The 19,068-nt window shown below is 34.2% G+C and overlaps 1 long non-coding RNA gene across 1 annotated transcript; it reads left to right on the top strand.

Annotated features, from left to right (window-relative positions):
• The first annotated feature begins 2,652 nt into the window (after positions 1-2,652).
• LOC120143451 lies at positions 2,653-18,151 on the top strand. Its single transcript, XR_005517939.1, has 3 exons — positions 2,653-2,662; positions 16,600-16,607; positions 18,059-18,151. It is a non-coding gene; the product is annotated as an uncharacterized LOC120143451 (long non-coding RNA).
• The last annotated feature ends 917 nt before the right edge of the window (positions 18,152-19,068 follow it).

The raw sequence follows: 19,068 nt of genomic DNA, 5'->3' as shown, positions 1-19,068 counted from the left end.
TGAACATTTCAATTTATCAAAATCAAACCAATAAATTTAGAATTCTTACACTTTAGTCACTGACCCGATGTTTTGAGATATTACAATACAACCTTTGATAGATTTTCAGGTTTTGTTCTTATTCGAATTGCCTTTTTGTTATTTGCAAATGCTGACCACTAGTGTTTGTGCCAGTTCACCACGTCTATTTTCCGTTATGATCATTTTCCATGCTAAAATTCTTGGTGCGTTCTTCTAATATTCATATGATATCATTTGTTTTGTGATAATATTCTGTTATGGTTTTGAACAGGGACTCGATTAAAGTTGCAAATTAAGTGCAATGATCGCTTTAGCGCTGTCAGAATTTGTCTGCAAGTTAAGCCAATCGGCCTCGGCTTGGAATTACAGCCTGTTGTTGGAATAAGCAGGAAGCAATTTTCTCTTTTATATGTGCTGCCGCAGTTGCTATGGTAAGCTTGTTATGCCTTGTAATGAGGCACAAATCAGTTTGTTTAAAGAAGAAACATGGGAATGGGCGAAAGAATGCATTTAGAGTGTGTTTATCTTTGATCAGTATCAAATTCAAAACTATGTGTGTGTGTTCTACTAGCATAAACAGATACACATCCCGAAATAGATTTAGTGGAAGAGATCAAAACCTGTACCGGCTCTTCCCTTGTCTTCAATGGTTAAGTGCTTTGTCACTCAACTTTGACAATCGAGAGCGTTGGTAGGCAAAAGACATCAAAGGGAAAAAAATATCAAAACTTGTTTGAAAATGATTATATGTTTATGTGTCTGTGTTCTTCTACAAGCATAAACAGATATAAATCCTGAAATAGATTTAGTGAAAGAGATCAAAACCTGTACCGGTCCTTCCCTTGTCTTCACTGATTAACTGTTTTGTCACTCAACTTTGACAAGGTTTGAGAGGGTTGGTAGGCAAAAGAAATCAAAGGGAAAAAAGATCAAAACTTGTGTCTGAAAATCTAATCTGTTTATGTTTGTGTTCGGCTGTTCGCTTCTTTAAACATGCTAAAAGTTGGTGTTTGGATGAAGTTGGTACTGAATTTTTTATTTCCTTTTTCTGCAGAGTGCAACATGTAGCGCATCTGGGCAAACTCAGACTGTTAGGCACCAACAATCACCCAAGCTCCTGTCCATTGTAATAACTAACACACAAATTTTCAATACTTTGCTTAAAGTTCATTAGATGTATTCCTTTTTGTGTTTTTCAAGTGGACCTATAGCCACCAACCTTAAGCTGAATGATGGTTAAGAAAGTTATGGAGGGCTAGGTGCTTTTGTTGGAATAATAGAAGACATGGACCACATGGTGATAGGCATTGATCATTCTCGTTCTTTTTGACACTTGGTCATTCTACAATCTGCATCCAAACTTGCATGATCATATGCTCCGTCTACATTTGTAGGATAGGATGATTGTTATTTTAGTACTTGAGAATTCGTATGCTACCCTTTACTAGTAGCATTGAACAACGTTCCATTTAAGTTTTACTAGCTTCACATGGTGTCCCATGATTATTCAGGATCACTGTGAGTTCCAAGCAACTTTATGCTATCTTTTAAATATCTGTAATTTTATGTACTATTTTAGTTGATAAATACAAAGCCGCAGCGGCTAGGGATAGAATCCTGGCTCTGGCGCTGTGTAACTAATTTACTTTCGGTGAGATATAACTATAAGCTGCTCACCGGAAGTTCATGGATTCGGCACACTCTTTTCTTGTTCGAGTATAAGTCTGTAATTTTACCAGAAAATGTACCATTTAAGATTGCTTACATGGCTTATAAAAATTGCAGCTAAGGAGAAGTCACCAGAACTGGATGACGGCGGTTCTGGATTTCCTCCCCGTGAAGATGATGGTGGTGGAGGCGATGGAGGTGGTGGAGGAGGCAACTGGTCCGGTGGATTCTTCCTTTTTTGGATTTCTTGCATTTCTAGGATTCTTAAAGGATAAAGAAAGCGAAGAAGATTATCGGGACAGTCGAAGGAGATGGAGAGACTGCAAATTGATAATGTTGTGGAACCATTTGCATATAGATTTTAATTTGTTTTCCTTTTGATAATGAATAATCTAATTCATCTTGAAATAGAATTTGTAGTTAACTAGCCTTCTTCTCCTTTTTAGGTAGAACATATGAAAAGGGTAATAAGAATAGAAAATTTGTTCATCAAATGATTTACATTTCATAAATCACTTTCTGATATAATATATGTACCAAAGTAGGGCTTTGTATTTAAAACCTAATTTTCCTTTTAATGAAATATATTTTTTATTTTGATATTAACTTATATATGATTAGGGTTCTAAATGAGTACAGTTTAGCTCGAGTATTGTTGAGTTTGATTTGACTCAAAAAGTTTTTGTAAACCTGTAAATTTTCTCCCTTTATTAAAAGATTTACAGCAATCCGGAGACGTAGGCATAATTGGCTGAACTCCGTTATCAATTTCGGGTATTATTTTTCCATTTGTATTTCACATTCTCACTAATCTGGTTATAGGGAAATTACTCGTACTCGGTTATTTCCCAACAACTGGTATCATGAGCTTTTGGTTGTGAATTTTGTCAATTTTTCTGTGAGGTTACTATTCATGTGAATAGTGAATTTTGAATAGTGAAATTTGGTCGGCGATACGAATTTGTCGACGGAGGTGTTCTAATAACAGTGGTTCGCGGAAATTGTCACAAACGATCCAAAAGAAGCCAGATTCGAGTGGGAGCGATGGCTTTGAGAAACGAAGTTGATGAGCTTAAGAGGGAGTTGCTCATATGCAAGGGAGATGCTCATATGCAAGGGAGCAATGAGTGAATGGGATGCGCTCAAGACCTTCTTGGAAGGACTTAGACCAGGGACGATGCTCGGGAGAGAGCAAGGAGATGCCCAGAGACTTTCGAAGGCCATAACTGTAGCCGGAAAGCTGACTGAGCTTGCAGGTGACAAGCCAAGTAGCGATGTGTTGTCTAGGCCCATGCCCAGAGATAGTGACAACAAAGGGGGAGACCAGGAAAAGGTGCAGCAGGGAGATGGTAGAGAAAGTGTTGAAAACATTTTGATGTTTCAATATAACAAATTAAGTATAAATGAATTTTAAGATTATACACATGATTTTTTAAGTATTATCGATTTAATTACTCGAATATCAAATTATTACTCCAAGTCTTCAAGATCAATTTCAAACCTTACTAAATGTGTAAAATTGAGTTTTATACTTAATATATTTTTGAAACAATTTTCACAGTATTTTGAACCAAAATCAAGCCTAAAATTAATTTTTCAGAGTGATGCACCGATGCACCAATCCATGCATCGATGCACCATGGAAAAAATCGAACATCGAATGCATTTCATGCACGATGCACATACTATGCATCGATGCACTCAGAGTTTTATGAAAACATCGAATGCATTTGATGCATCGATGCACCAGCCATGCATCGATGCACTCAGGCTATTTTGAAACATCGAATGCATTTTATGCATCGATGCACTCTTAGTGCACCGATGCACTAAGGGTTCAACGGTCAAAATATTTGAATTTTACACTTGATGCACAGATGCACCTAGTGTATGCATCGATGCACTGATGCTCCCAACTGATTTTATTAATTGTTTTCACACTTAAACAGCTATATTGACTCCACTAATCATCCCCAACGTTCAGAATCGATTCAAGGAGTATTTAAACAAGCTTAGAAGCCATTGATCAACAAGAGAAAACAATAAGAAAGCACAAGAAACAAGAATCAAGAGAGAATCAAAGAGAAAATATCAAACCTCAAGTTTGAGCATTTCAAACCTATTTTTTATTCAATATTCATTTTTCTTTCAAGAACACTAATTGTACTCAATTGTATTCATTTTTTTTGTGTTCTTTTCTTTGTTCTAAGAATTGTACAAACAATCTACCTTGTGAGGATTTCCTTGTAAGTTTGCAAATTTGTAATATTTTTCTTTGAGAAAGAGTGTTCTCAAGAATTGGGGTATATTCTTGAGAGAGTTGTAAGGTTATCTCTTTGGCCCCAAAAGAAAGAACAAATTAGTGAATTTGTTGGAAAATCCTTAGTGTGGATAGCTAAGGTAGTGGACGTAGACTTTGGTTGAGAAAGTCAAACCACTCTAAATCGTTGTGCAAATCTTTTCAATTTTCTACAAAAGCTTCCACCAAAATTTTAATTGTCAATTCACCCCCTCTTGGTCGATTCCGTCGATCGATTAACTTAACAATTGGTATCAGAGCCTCACTCATTTGAAGGTTTAATCACCTCTTGAGTTGATTCGGGAAGAGTTACATCAATTATGAAGTCATCAATGTCCTCTACTTTAAATGTCGACTCCGGTCTCGATTCGATGCCCGTCAACAAGCCTCATTTCTTCAATGGAGCTAACTATGCCTATTGGAAGAATATGACGATGTATTTCATTCAAGCAAGTGACATGGGAGCATGGAATGTTGTAGAAGACGGATATATCAAGCCTCTCACTCATCCAAGATTGTGGAGTGAAAGAAAGACAAGAATGTTCCAGCTCAATTCCAAAGCCATCCATATCATATTTTGTGTTCTTGGACCAGATGAATATGAAAGAGTCTCATCTTGTACAACCGCCAAAGAAATATGGGATAAACTACAAGTCACTCATGAAGGTACCGACAAGGTAAAAGAATATAAAATTAGTCTTCTAACACATAGCTATGAAAATTTCAGGATGAAACTAAATGAAGATATCAAAGCTATGACGAATAGTTTCTCAACAATTGTCAATGGTCTCAAATCATATGGAGAGATAATTTCAAACGAAAAGCTTGTGAGGAAGTTAGTTTATTCACTTCCAAAATTGTGGCAATCCAAGGAGACGGAAATCATCGAGGATAAGAACCTAAAGTCCTTAACTCTTGAAGAGCTAATCGGTTCCCTCCTCACTCATGAAATGATGCTTGAAGATGAGGTGTACCTCGATAAGATTGACGAGACACCAAAAGAGAAGGAGAAGAATAAAAACATTGGAGTTGCTCTCAAATCCGTAAAAGATGAGAGTGATTCGGATGAAGATGAAGATGACGAGGAAATGACATTGTTTGCCAAACGGTTCAGAAAAATGATGAGACCTTACCGAGGAAGAAAATTCAAACGAAATGAAGGCCTAAAAAATGAACCAAAAGAGAAGGACCCTATCATTTTCTATGAATGCAAAAAACCGAGGCATGTCAAATATGATTGCCCATAATTGAAGAGAAAGGGTCAATCAAAGAATAAGCACAAAGCTCATGTAGCTACATGGAGCGATGAAGAAGGTTCCGATGAAGAGGAACAAGAAGTAGCAAACTTGTTCTTGATGGCATTCGGGGAAGATTCTAAGGTAACCTCTAACTCATTTGAATTAGATGATTTATCTGATGATGAGTTATTAGAGGAATATAATGGGTTGACTTCGGATTATGAGAAGTTGTTTTCAAAATATAAAAATGATGTCTCAAAATTGAAAAATGAAAATAAGCTCATATCCAAGACCAACAATGATTTTGAAAGTAAAATCAAAGATTTGCAAATCAAACTAGAAGAGTTTGAAAAGAAAAATTCGGATTTGCAAAATTTACTTTCAAAGGTCAATGATGATCATCAAAAGAAAATTGATGATCTTAAAGCTTCTTTTGATAAAGTTGGAACAAAACGTTTTGAAAATGGATAAAATTCAAAATCCAACTTTGTTAGAAAAAGTTTTAAAAACTACAATCATAGAGGTCCCCGAAGAACCTCTAATAAAAAAAATTGTTAGAAGTATATGGGTTCCTAAAGGACTCATTACTACTAAAGATAAGGATATCCTACACAAATGGATACCTAAGGGGACTAGGATTTTGGAAACTAATGAATATGGACCCAAAAGAATTTGGGTACAAAAAATTAGAAATTAATCTATGTTTATAGGAAAAGGAGTATTGCTATAAGACACGGGAAACAAATTCAAACTCATGGTACCTTGATAGTGGATGATCAAGACACATGACCGGTGACAAAAGCCGGTTCATAGAGCTTAACGCCAAAAATGGAGGAGAAGTGACTTTTGGTGATAATTCAAAAGGTCACATTGAAGGTATAGGTACAATAGGCAATACCTCTTCCATACAAATTAAGAATGTTTTATATGTGAATGGATTAAAGCATAATCTCTTGAGTATTAGTCAATTATGTGATAAGGGATTCAATGTCATATTTGAAACTAATGGTTGTAAAGTTATTGACATTTCATATAATCGGATTATGCTTGTTGGTCATAGAATAGGAAACATTTACATGGTGCATTTAGATTCTATTGATATGACTAATTTATGCCTAGTTGCTAAGGATGAGCATGATAGTTGGTTATGGCATAGGAGACTAGGACATGCTAGTATGAGCGTTTTGCAACGGCTAATTCAAGGTGATTTAGTTCGAGGGTTGCCTAAACTAAAATTTGATAATGATAAAATCTGTGATGCTTGTGCTAAAGGAAAACAGAAGCGAGTTTCTTTTAAATCCATTAACGATGTAGCAACTAGTAGAGTATTACAATTGATCCACTTAGATCTTTTTGGCCATCTAGAACTACTAGCTTGGGTGGAAAACAATATGCATTTGTCTTGGTAGATGACTATTCTAGATATACTTGGGTTCTATTCTTAAGTACTAAAGATGAAGCATTAGAAAAATTCATCACGTTTTCAAAAGTAATCCAAAACAAAAAAGGTTACCCTATAACTAGTGTTAAGATTGATCATGGAACTGAATTTAAAAATCTTGGATTTACTGAATTTTGTAATTCAAATGGTATTAGCCATAATTTTTCAGCACCTAGAACCCCTCAACAAAATGGAGTTGTTGAGAGGAAAAATCGAACTTTAGAAGAAATGGCTAGAACCATGCTTTGTGAAAACAATTTTCCAAAATAATTTTGGGCGGAAGCCACAAATACCGCTTGTTATGTTATTAATCGAGTAATGATTAAGCCTATTTTAAAGAAAACTCCATATGAACTTTTTAAAAATAAAAAGCCTAACATTAGCTATTTTCATCCTTTTGGATGTAAATGTTTTGTTTTAAACAACGTAAAGACAATCTTGGCAAATTTGATGCTAAAAGTGATGAAGGAATTTTTCTGGGTTATTCCTTAAATTCTAAAGCTTACGAGTATTTAATAAAAGAACTTTGGTTGTAGAAGAGTCTATACATGTTGTTTTCGATGATAATCTCCTTCGAGGAAGGATTCTTGTTTGAATGATGATGTAGGTGTTATAAATACAAATGACGTTAGACATGGCGTTAGAGAACCATCATCAAATGAAGAAATGAAAGATGAGAAAACTCATGATCCTCTCGAGAATCCAACCATTGAAGAAATGGAAGTATCTTACCCAAGAGAGTACAACTATGTCAAGGATGGTGAAATTATAGGTGATCCATCCAAAGGGGTAACAACTTGATCTTCTCTTAGAAATTTGTAATTATGTTGCATTTATCTCATGCATAGAGCCTAAGAATATTAAATAAGCATTAAAAGATGAACATTGGATTATGGCTATGCAAGAAGAGTTAAATCAATTTGAGAGAAGTAAAGTTTGGACATTAGTTGAAAGGCCTAATAATAAATCTACTATAGGTACTAGATGGGTATTTAGAAATAAGCTTGATGAGAGTGGTAATATAGTGAGAAACAAGGCTAAACTTGTTGCTCAAGGGTATACTCAAGAAGAAGGCATAGACTATGATGAAACATAAGCTCTCGTAGTTAGGATGAAAGTAATTAGAATGTTATTAGCATTTGCATGCTTTCATGAATTTAAATTATATCAAATGGATGTTAAAAGTGCATTTTTAAATTGTTTTATGAAAGAAGAAGTGTATGTGGAACAACCTCCAGGTTTTGAAGATTCAAAATTTCCAGATCATGCTCTTAAATTGACAAAAGCGCTTTACGGTTTAAAACATGCTCATAGAGCTTGGTATGAAAGATTGTCAAAATTTTTAATTGAAAAAGGTTTTTCAAAAGGGAAGGTTGACACTACATTGTTTTTAAAGCATAAAGGTAAATATTTATTAGTAGTTCAAATTTATGTTGATGATATAATATTTGGTTCTACTAATGATGTTCTTTGCCAAGAATTTTCTAAGCTAATGCAAAGTGAATTTGAGATGAGCATGATGGGGTAGCTCTCATTTTTCTTGGGACTCCAAATCAAGCAAAGAAAAGTTGGCATCTTCATCAATCAAGCTAAGTACGTCAAAGACATGCTGAAGAAGTTTGGAATAGAAAATAGGAAACCGCATGACACTCCAATGAGCTCATCAACAAAGCTTGACATAGATGAAGGAGGTAAATGTGTGGATGTTAAATTATATAGGTCAATGATTGGTTCTTTGCTTTATCTAACTGCAAGTAGAATGGACATTATGTTTAGTGTTTGCTTATGTACTAGATTTTAATCATGCCCTAAGGAATCACATTTACTAACTGTTAAGAGAATCTTTAGATACCTTAAGGACACTCCTAATTTAGGACTTTGGTATCTTAGAGACTCTAATTTTAGCTTGCATGGCTTCTCTGATGCGGATTATGGAGGATGCAAATTAGATAGGAAAAACACCTCCAGTACTTGCCAATTCCTTGAAAATATGTTGATTTCTTGGTTTTCAAAGAAACAAAATTGTGTTGCATTATCTACCACTGAAGCGGAATATATTTTAGTCGGTAGTTGTTGTGCACAAGTTTTATGGATGAAACAACAACTTTTTGATTATGGAATTGAAGTAGGTACCATTCCTATCAAGTGTGACAATACTAGTGCTATTTGTCTCACTAAAAATCCCATCCAACACTCTAGAACTAAGCATATTGAAATAAGACATCACTTCATTAGAGACCATGTCGTTAAGATATAGTTCTAGAATTTGTTGATACTTTGCATCAATTAGCGGTTATCTTTACAAAACCTTTAGACAAAGAAAGATTTTGGACACTTAGGAGATAATTAGGTTTAACTGACCTATCTTCACTTAGTGTTTAAAATAATTTTAACATTTTTAAGAATAAATGAAAAATGCTTATAATAGTAATTTTTGATTACATTCATTGTTATTAGTTAGGGGGAGTTTATGTTCTTTGGTGAAAATTAATTTTATGTTCAAATGTTATTTAAGGATTAATTTGATTGATTGAACATGATTAATTTTCAATATACGAGTTGCCAATACCACTAGAGCTAATTAATTTAGAATTCTGAGTGTTTTAAAACGGATTTTTGACATTTTTGTGCTTCATGCATCGATACACTTAACAGTGCATCGATGCATCCCTTTGAATGTGCATCGATACACCATGAAGGTGCACCGATGCACGCCTTGAATGTGCATCGATGTACAATGCCATGCATCGATGCATCCGTCGGGTTTTAGGTATTAAAACCCTATTTCTCATCTAAAATCTCCTCTCTTGCTCCAAAATCAACATTTTTTATCAGAATTCATCATCATTTCATCTCTATATCCTGCTACTATCATTAAATCGTGCAACACAACATCTCATTCTCTTCAATCCAAAATTTTCAAGGTATTTTTCTAAAAACTTATGGTTTATCATATTTTGATCTTAGGACTAATTCTAGGATGAACATTATATCGGGCATTGATTGTTTGCTGATTTTAAACTAGATTTTACAACCAATTTCATCAAAAACTCACAAATTTTCAAAGAATTTTTGAATTTTCGAAATTAAAAAAAATGAGAAATCTGAATTTAATTTTTAAATAAGATATTTTTGATTTAATTATGTTGTTTTCATGAAAAACTATACATATTATAAATTTTCAAACATTGATTTCTAAATAGTTTTTCAAAACTATGCCCATTAGGATTTGATTTAGAGAACCTTGAATTATTGAGGACTCAATTGAGTTTTGGGATTGATTAAATTGCATACATGTGTTTCAATTTTCATGTTATATTCTTTTTTTTCGATTCCTACACCATGTCTAATCCCAAACGACCTAGAACTTCATCGAGTCGTTCTCGTTCAAACCAACCTCCTAATCTCGTTCCTCCTCCACCTACATCTATTATAGGATCCTATAGAATCCGGGAAGAGCGTATTCCTTCTCTTCAAGCCATAATTGATATTGACTTCGAATAACTTCCAATTCTCAAAACATTGAAGTTTGATAAAATGTTTCACCTCAAACCTATCGTATATCATCAGTTAGTCCGCATTTTCTACTCTAATGCGGTATGCATTCAAAACCAGACTCAGTGTGAAACTATATCAATCAGATCCTACCTTTTAGGACAATATACTAATATTGACCTTGAGACTATAGCTTTACATTTTGGGTTAGATGACAATGGTATTTTTAATGAGAATGAAACTGTGGATTATCCCTATGTTCCAAATGCTAGTGTTAGTACTCTACATTCTCATCACGATCGTTTTCTTCATTTGATGATCTATTGGTGGTTTAGATCATCCGGAGGTAGATACTCCACTCTTCGTGCTAGGGATTTATGGTGGATGCACTGTCTCAAGAATAAAAACAAAATAAATATGCCCTACATTATTTTTAGTCAACTAGTGGATATCATAAACATTGTTCCTTCAAAACATGTCAAAACATTAGTTTATGGATGTCTTCTTAGTAACCTTTTTATCAAACTCGGTCTAAATGTCTCTCTTGACAATCCTATTCCTCTCCAAAATCAAATCAATCTCACCTCGTTGAAGAAAGCGGATTGGAAACAAGACGAGGAAACAGGTCTTTGGGTCTTTCGACCCGGTAAGCAAACTCCAGAGCGAGTTCTTCATGAGCTGCTCCTAGCTCCTCTCGTGCTCCTTCTCCTCTGGCACCGACTGTTGACGATGATCCCGAATTTCAAAAACTTATGCAAGATATCGATGATCATGTACCAGACGATGAGCCTACACCGGAACCAGCACAACAATAAGATCAAATGCCACCCTATTTTCGATCTTTCTTAGAGTCGTTTGATCTGAGGTTTGCCTCCATGGAGTCTCATATTACTGAGTTTCAGTGGGAGATGCGTGAACGTATGGATGCTCTCACTCTTGAAGTTCGAGCTCATTATCCTTGTCCTCCCGATCCTCCGATGGAGTGAATTTGTTTTCTTGTTATGTTTTCTTGGATTTTCAAACTTGGATTGATTTTGATGTTTCTGGATGTTTAAATTTGATGGTTGTTGGATGTTTGAACTTATTTGTTGCTTTATGGATTTTTGAACTATATATATATATATATATATTTGGTTTGGTTGAATTTTCTTATTTTTGCATCATTAGACATATATAACCAACTATGTCATTTCACATTTGATTATGAATATTGATTATGAAACTAATGGTTAATCTCTCTTTTGATCTTTGATCTTAGCAGCTTAAGCTATATATATAATCAATTGGCTATATATCTTTGATCTATTTTTAAGACTTTTTGATTTAACAAAAAGGGGGAGAAGTATTAAGTGTTAAAATGTTTTAAAGGGGAGAAGTGTTAAAGTAAGGGGGAGTAATTTCAAACTTAATTTTTCAAAATTTATTAAAGTAAGGGGGAGTAATTTCAAACTTAATTTTTCAAAATTTATTTTCAAAGAAAATCTTAAAATTACACACATGTTTTGTTATATCAAAAAGGGGGAGATTGTTGAAAACATTTTGATGTTTCGATATAACAAATTAAGTATAAATGAATTTTAAGATTTTACAAATGGTATTCTAAGTATATTCGATTTAATTACTCGAATATCAAATTATTACTCCAAGTCTTCAAGATCAATTTCAAACCTTACTAAATGTGTAAAATTTTGTTTTATACTTAATATATTTTTGAAACAATTTTCACAAAGTATTTTGAACCAAAATCAAGCCTAAAATCAATTTTTCAGAGTGATGCATCGATGCACCATGGAATAAATCGAATATCGAAAGCATTTCATGCACCGATGCACATACTATGCATCGATGCACTCAAAGTTTTATGAAAACATCGAATGCATTTGATGCATCGATGCACCAGCCATGCATCGATGCACTCATGCTATTTTGAAACATCGAATGCATTTTATGCATTGATGCACTCTTAGTGCACTGATGCACTAAGGGTCCAACAGTCAAAATATTTGAATTTTACACTTGATGCACCGATGCACCTAGTGTATGCATCGATTCACTGATGCTCCCAACTGATTTTATTAATTGTTTTCACACTTAAACGGCTATATTGACTCCACTAATCATCCCCAACGTTCAGAATCAATTTAAGGAGTATTTAAACAAGCTTAGAAGCCATTTATAAACAAGAGAAAACAATAAGAAAACACAAGAAACAAGGATCAAGAGAGAATCAAAGAGAAAACATCAAACCTCAAGTTTAAAATTTCAAGCCTATTTTTTATTCAATATTCATTTTGCTTTCAAGAAAACTACTTGTACTCAATTATATTCATTTTTTAGTTTTATTTTCTTTGTTCTAAGAATTGTGCAAACAATCTACCTTGTGAGGACTTCCTTGTAAGTTTGCAAATTTGTAATCTTCTCTTTGAGAAAGAGTGTTCTCAAGAATTGGGGTATATTCTTGAGGGAGTTGTAAGGTTATCTCTTTGGCCTCAAAAGAAAGAACAAATTAGTGAATTTGTTGGAAAATCCTTAGTGTGGATAGCTAAGGTAGTGGACGTAGACTTTGGTTGACAAATTCGAACCACTCTAAATCGCTGTGCAAATCTTTTCAATTTTTGCAAAAGCTTCCACCAAAATTTTATTTGCCAATTCACCCCCTCTCGGCTGATTCCGTCAATTGATTAACTCAACAGAAAGCTCTTCGAATAGCCAAGGAGAGCCATAGACTGTTCGTAGCCAATGAAAGCCATCGGGAAAGAATGACAAGGCTATGTCCGGTGCGAAGAAAAATGTGAGCAAAGAAAATTGAAGTGTTACTTTTGTGATGGTCCTCATTTGATTAGATGATGTCCCGAGAAGCGTCGCCTTACAACCATCATGAAGAGGATGGAAGAAGGAGAAGTAGTATGAATTGGTGTGGTTGTAAGGGTTAAAGCTACCAAGCCAAGGAAAAGACTTGGTCCGATTGATGGGATCAATACGGCCAAGCAAGGAACGAGTCGAGACAAGGCAGTTGGTGTGAAGACAGCCGAACCCAGAAAAAAAGTCAGATGTGATTGTGAGTGTCCAAGCAATCAACTCAGGAGCAAGACTTGGTGAGGCTACATATTCCAAAGTAACCAATCAAGGGGCAGGCATGGTGCGACTACAAGTTCTCAAGTAGTCAGCCTAGGATCAAAACGTGACGAGACTGCAGGTGTCAAAGTAGTCAAGCACAAGAAGGGACCCGGTGTGATAGCAAGTGTAACATCCTCAATATCGGGTTAGTGACTAGATTGAAAAATTTTAGAATTTGTGATTAAAGTAGGATAATTTAATAATTCAATGATTTATTAGAAATATATAATGAAGGTTATTTAGTAATTATGGAATGAATTGAAGGGTAAATGGTCAATTGACAAGTAAGATTTTTATTCTTCCTTTATAAGAAAAGGAAACCACGTAGAAAGGGAGAGATTTCTCCAGAGTTCTCTTCTTCTCCTTTCTTCTTCACGTGGAAGCCAAGAGCAAAGGTAAGTTTAATTTAGTTATTGATTTCTTGAAATTTTAAGTTGGATTTGAGTATTTAGGGGTTATATAAGTTTAAGGAAAGCTTATATAAGTTTAAAACACCAAGAAGAGAGAATTAAAAATGATTTCTATTAAGAGTTTATAAATGAAATTTTATTATAAAAAGGTTTTTGAAGTTCTAAGGATGAATTTGACTTGTCAAGGGTCTAATTAAGAAGTTAAAAGCAATATAATTGAATTTGTAACATTTTGAAAATTTAGTGTAATTCTTGAATTACATATGGAGAATAGAATTTTGATGTTAAAGAGGGGATTAATGAATATAAATGAGTTTGAATATGAGTATGTAAGTTAAGAATAAGAAATGGGATTCTATATGAAGTTATTAAGCTGAAAATAGTGGATTTTCGGGCATAAATTGGAATTTTGGGCTAGTGTGCATCGGTACGCATTCATCATGTACCGATGCATCAAGGGTAAATTTCTAGAAATTGTTCAGTGTGTATCAATGCATAGGAAGTGCATCGATGCACCCCTTAAAAATGGAAACATCGAATGCAATTAGTGCATCGATGCATAAGGAGTGCATCGATGCACATGTTAAGGGATGCATCGATACACTGTAGAATGCATCGATGCACTTCAAGGAGAAATTGAAATAGACATTTCTTTTGGTCTAAGAAATGATAGATTATAGTATATCAATAGGATACTGATATGTATCAATGTATGATTATGTAGATATCGAACATGAACAAGTTCCGGAACGATTATCAAGTTAAGATTCGATCGAAAGAGAGGAAATCATAAAAGTGGATTGGAACTTAGTGAGGCCAATGTGAGTGCATACAAGTTAGTTTATGATGTTTAATGGAAATAAGACTTGCGACGAGTCTATTTCCTATATTAGAATGCATGAATTTATAATCATATGCATATGTTTGATTTGGGTACATGTGATATATATTAAAGTATGTATTAAATGATTTGTGTGAATACATGTATTGTAATAAGTTATAGGAATTAATATGAATGATCTATATGATTTCATGGGAATGTGAAATAGGTTATATGATATGTGACCATACATGTTACATAGTATACGTGATCAATTATAAGAATTAATATAATAGATTTATATGACTACATGAGAAAGGTGATGAGTTAAGTAAGATTAGACTATAGAGAAATATGAGAATAATATATTAGTGAAGGGAATTGAGTATAACTGATGACACCAAACCATAAGATAAGTATTTACTTATAGGATAATATGATATTATATGAATATATTTATAAGGAAGAATTGGGTGTTATATGATTTAGGTATGGAAATGATCTATGTGTAAGTAAATTACGTGATTATGTGACTATGTGTGAAATGGAGTAAACTAGGTAATTATAAGGTATGTGAGTACATGGTTATGGAACAAAGTATGTAATAATACAATGTTATTTGAGTACTTAACAATAAGTCATAAGATTACAGGCATATGTAACGTAAGTTATAAGATAAGAAAATATGGGCTTACATGTATTTGCGGATATATATATATATATATATATATATATATATATATATATATATATATATATATATATATGTTTATGTAAAACCATGCAAAGTGATATGAGAAGGGAACTACATAATTATGTGATCATATGAGAATGAAATAAAGAGCTATGTGATATATGCCATGAGATATATGAAAGAGAAAGTATATGTGATAATTGAAAGTGAATCATATGGTTATATGAAGATGTTCTACGTGCAAGTGATCTACGTGTATGTGTGATTTACATGGAAATGAACTACTTGACTACGTGTGATCTTATAAAAATGTAATAATGAGACTATGTGTATATGTGAATGTGTGATAACATAAATATTAATGCCCATGTTATGTGTTATGAGAGCTAGAGGTATAGTTGGCATGCCAAGAGTCGAGGGTCTACGCGGTCCTTCGGGACATATATGTATTCTTTGGAACATGTATGAGGTCTTTTGAGACACATATTTGGTCTTATGATTCTTAAGGAATTTTCTACGTGGTCCGTAGGGACATTTTATATAGCACTTCGGTGCAATTCTACGCTGCAATTCTACGTGGCACTTCGGTGCATTTATACGAGCTGTGGTGATAGCATTTGTGCACAACCTCTATAGACTCACATATCTATAGTTCTCACATGTGTAAATGGGCTAATAAAGAGATAACAATAACCATATTACATGTGACTTATATGCTTTTGTGCTATGAATTATATTACATGTTTTATGATTATATTTGGATTGTATGAATAAATGAGTCATATGTTGGTTAAAATGATAGGTATAAGAGGATATGTTTAAGGGATATAAATGATAATAATATTGATAGTAAAATAAGGCTAATGATGGAAATGATGAGTGATGAGTATATGTGCGTATATTCTTACATGTAATGATATATTGTATAGGTGTTATAGGTATTTTTTACATGAATAAGGATATGAGTGATATTATATGATAGTAGTGATTGTTACGGCATTATTACAAGTTATCGTTTACATTATATGTTTATTGCCTCACTAAGTCATAGACTTAGTGTGTGATTGTTTCACACGTAGGTTACAGAAGCGAGAAGAGAAGCGAAGAAGAGCAAGATAGGTCAACATCTCCCTTACAAAATTTTAGATCAGAAAATAGATTAGTTAAATGTGTTTGGTTATTTTGAATATAGTTGACACGTACTAGTTGATTGAGTTAAATATGCTCTAATCGATTTTGGTTATTTTGGTCAATTTATGTAAATAAACCGTTTTTATTTTAATGAAAGTTTTAAATTTTCTTTGAATTTTGTCAAGATTCAAAGTTTGAAAAGTCAATGTGACACCTCAGACTCGTATTCGGGTCGGGTACGGGTCTGTGGGTGTTACAGCAAGAGATAAATTCGTCAAGCCGAGGGTGCAGAGTGAGCAATTCCGCTCATAGTAGCCAGGATGGAGGCGTGGTCTAAGTTGAGGCGTCAAAGGCATAAAGGGACACTTAGGAGTATGTGAGCCGATTCAGAAGACTCATGTTCAAAGTCCCAAGTTTGACTAAAGAAGATGGGTTCTTCACCTTCATGTTCGGATTGAAGCCATGGGCGAAGAGAGTGTTGGAGCGAAGGGAAGTCAAGGAGTTGTCTAAAGCCTTGACAACCGCTGAGTCCATCAAAGAATTTGGAGTCAAGAAGAACAAGACTTCCAAAGCAAAGCCAAAAGTCGAGGATGGCGACAAGGAATTCAGTGATGAAGGCAGGTCAGAGGATGAGGAATATTGTTCCTCGAGTGGCAGAGAAAATCCACTCAATGATGAACCAGATGGTTAGTCTTGGGAAGATGTGTGCAGTCTTGGCATAAGTTTGAGTGTCAAAGATGCTAAGTCGAGGGTAAGAGTCGAGCAAACGAGGGGGAGCAGACTTAATATGCCGGAAGTGTTGCAAAATTACCAAATGGTAGTCAAGTCATCCAAGGTGACGGATGAGCCCAAGATCGAGTTTTCCGGAGAAGAGGACGAACCCAGGATCGAAGAGGCATTGAGAGTTGGCTCAATAAGGTTCATTTCCGCCAAGGCGAGTAGAAGCCAAGTGCAAGAAGAGTTGTATGTGTCCAAGGAGTTTGCCGAGCTTGTTCGTGCAGAGAACATAGCTTCAGAGACCATGTTAAGAGAAGGTTCAAAGCCAGGGGCTTGTCGAGGATGTTCAAGTGAGGAAAAATCCTTCAAAGACTAGTGGACAAGAGTCGAAGGGGGCCAAGACGTTGAGGGACAAGGCAACCACGGAGAAACTGCCCAATAACAAGTGGGTTTACAAGGCGGTGACTACAAACAAACTGAAGTTGTGTTCAGCTTCAGTTGGCATGCTAGAGTAACAAGACCACAAATATTGTTGCATCGATCGAGGTGTGAAGACAGATTAAAATCAATCTTCAAGTGGGAGATTGTTGAAAAATCAAGCATAAGTCAAGCATGAACAAAAAACTTTCAATAATTTTGGCTGGGAATTAATGCACCGATTTCGGTGCTATTTTTGTTGAAAATGGAAATGAGAATATTGTAACTTTAGTCATTTCATTTTTTAGGGTATTTACAAGATTAGTCCCTAAGCTTCAACTATAAATACCCTAACCCATTTAGCTTCAAAATCATCCCCAAATCATTCTAGCTCTCTCTCAAGTGTTTTTGTAAACACCTATAAATTTTCTCCCTTTATTAAAATATTTGTAGCAATCCGGAAACGTAGGCATAATTGGTTGAACTCCGTTATCAATTTCAGGTATTATTTTTCCGCTTTTATTTCCCATTCTCACTAATTTGGTTATAGAGAAATTACTCGTACTCGGTTATTTCCCAACAATTGAGAGACTGCAAATTGATAATGTTGTGGAACCATTTGCATATAGATTTTAATGATGTTTTCCTTTTGATAATGAATAACCTAATTCATCTTGAAATAGAATTTGTAGTTAACTAGCCTTCTTCTTCTCCTTTTCAGTTAGAACATATGAAAAGGGTAATAAAGAATAGAAATTTGTTCATCAAATGATTTACATTTCATAAATCACTTTCTGATATAATATATGTACCAAAGTAGGGCTTTGTATTTAAAACCTAATTTTCCTTTTAATGAAATATTTTTTTATTTTGATATTAACTTATATATGATTAGGGTTCTAAATGAACCGAGTTTAGCTCGAGTATTGTTGAGTTTGATTTGACTCAAAAAGTTAAAATTGAGATCGACTCGACTCGACTGGAAGCTTGTGAGTTTAAAATTATCAAGCTTGACTCAAACTTGAAATAAAAAAAATTGAAGCTCGACTTGAAAGCTCGTGAGCTTAAAATTTTCAAGCTTGACTTAGAACCAAAAATTGAAGCTTGACTCGAACTCCAAAAAAACTTGAACTTGAAACATTCCGACTCGACTGGAAGCTTGTGAGTTTAAAATTATCAAGCTTGACTCAAACTTGAAATAAAAAAAATTGAAGCTCGACTTGAAAGCTCGTGAGCTTAAAATTTTCAAGCTTGACTTAGAACCAAAAATTGAAGCTTGACTCGAACTCCAAAAAAACTTGAACTTGAAACATTCTTAGACTTTACTCGATTGAAGCTTAAACTCGAGCTTGGTTTTCGAACATAAACATTAAGTACATAAAAGTATTGTATTGTATTAGAAAACAACATATATATGTTAATATTATTAATAATTTAATTTTAAAAATTAAAAATTTAATATATTATTTTTTCAAGTTGACCGCGAGTTTTTTAGACGAATATCAAGTAGCTCATTTCGGCTCGTTAAAAAATTGAATCCATTCAATTCAAGTGTTAAACTAAACTTTAACAGAATTGAATTTTAGTAACTTACAATATG

The sequence above is a fragment of the Hibiscus syriacus genome, unplaced genomic scaffold (assembly GCF_006381635.1).
Source record: "Hibiscus syriacus cultivar Baekdansim isolate YM2019G1 unplaced genomic scaffold, ASM638163v2 tig00110847_pilon, whole genome shotgun sequence".
NCBI lineage: Eukaryota > Viridiplantae > Streptophyta > Magnoliopsida > Malvales > Malvaceae > Hibiscus > Hibiscus syriacus.
This window is presented reverse-complemented; position numbering and strand designations above follow the sequence as displayed.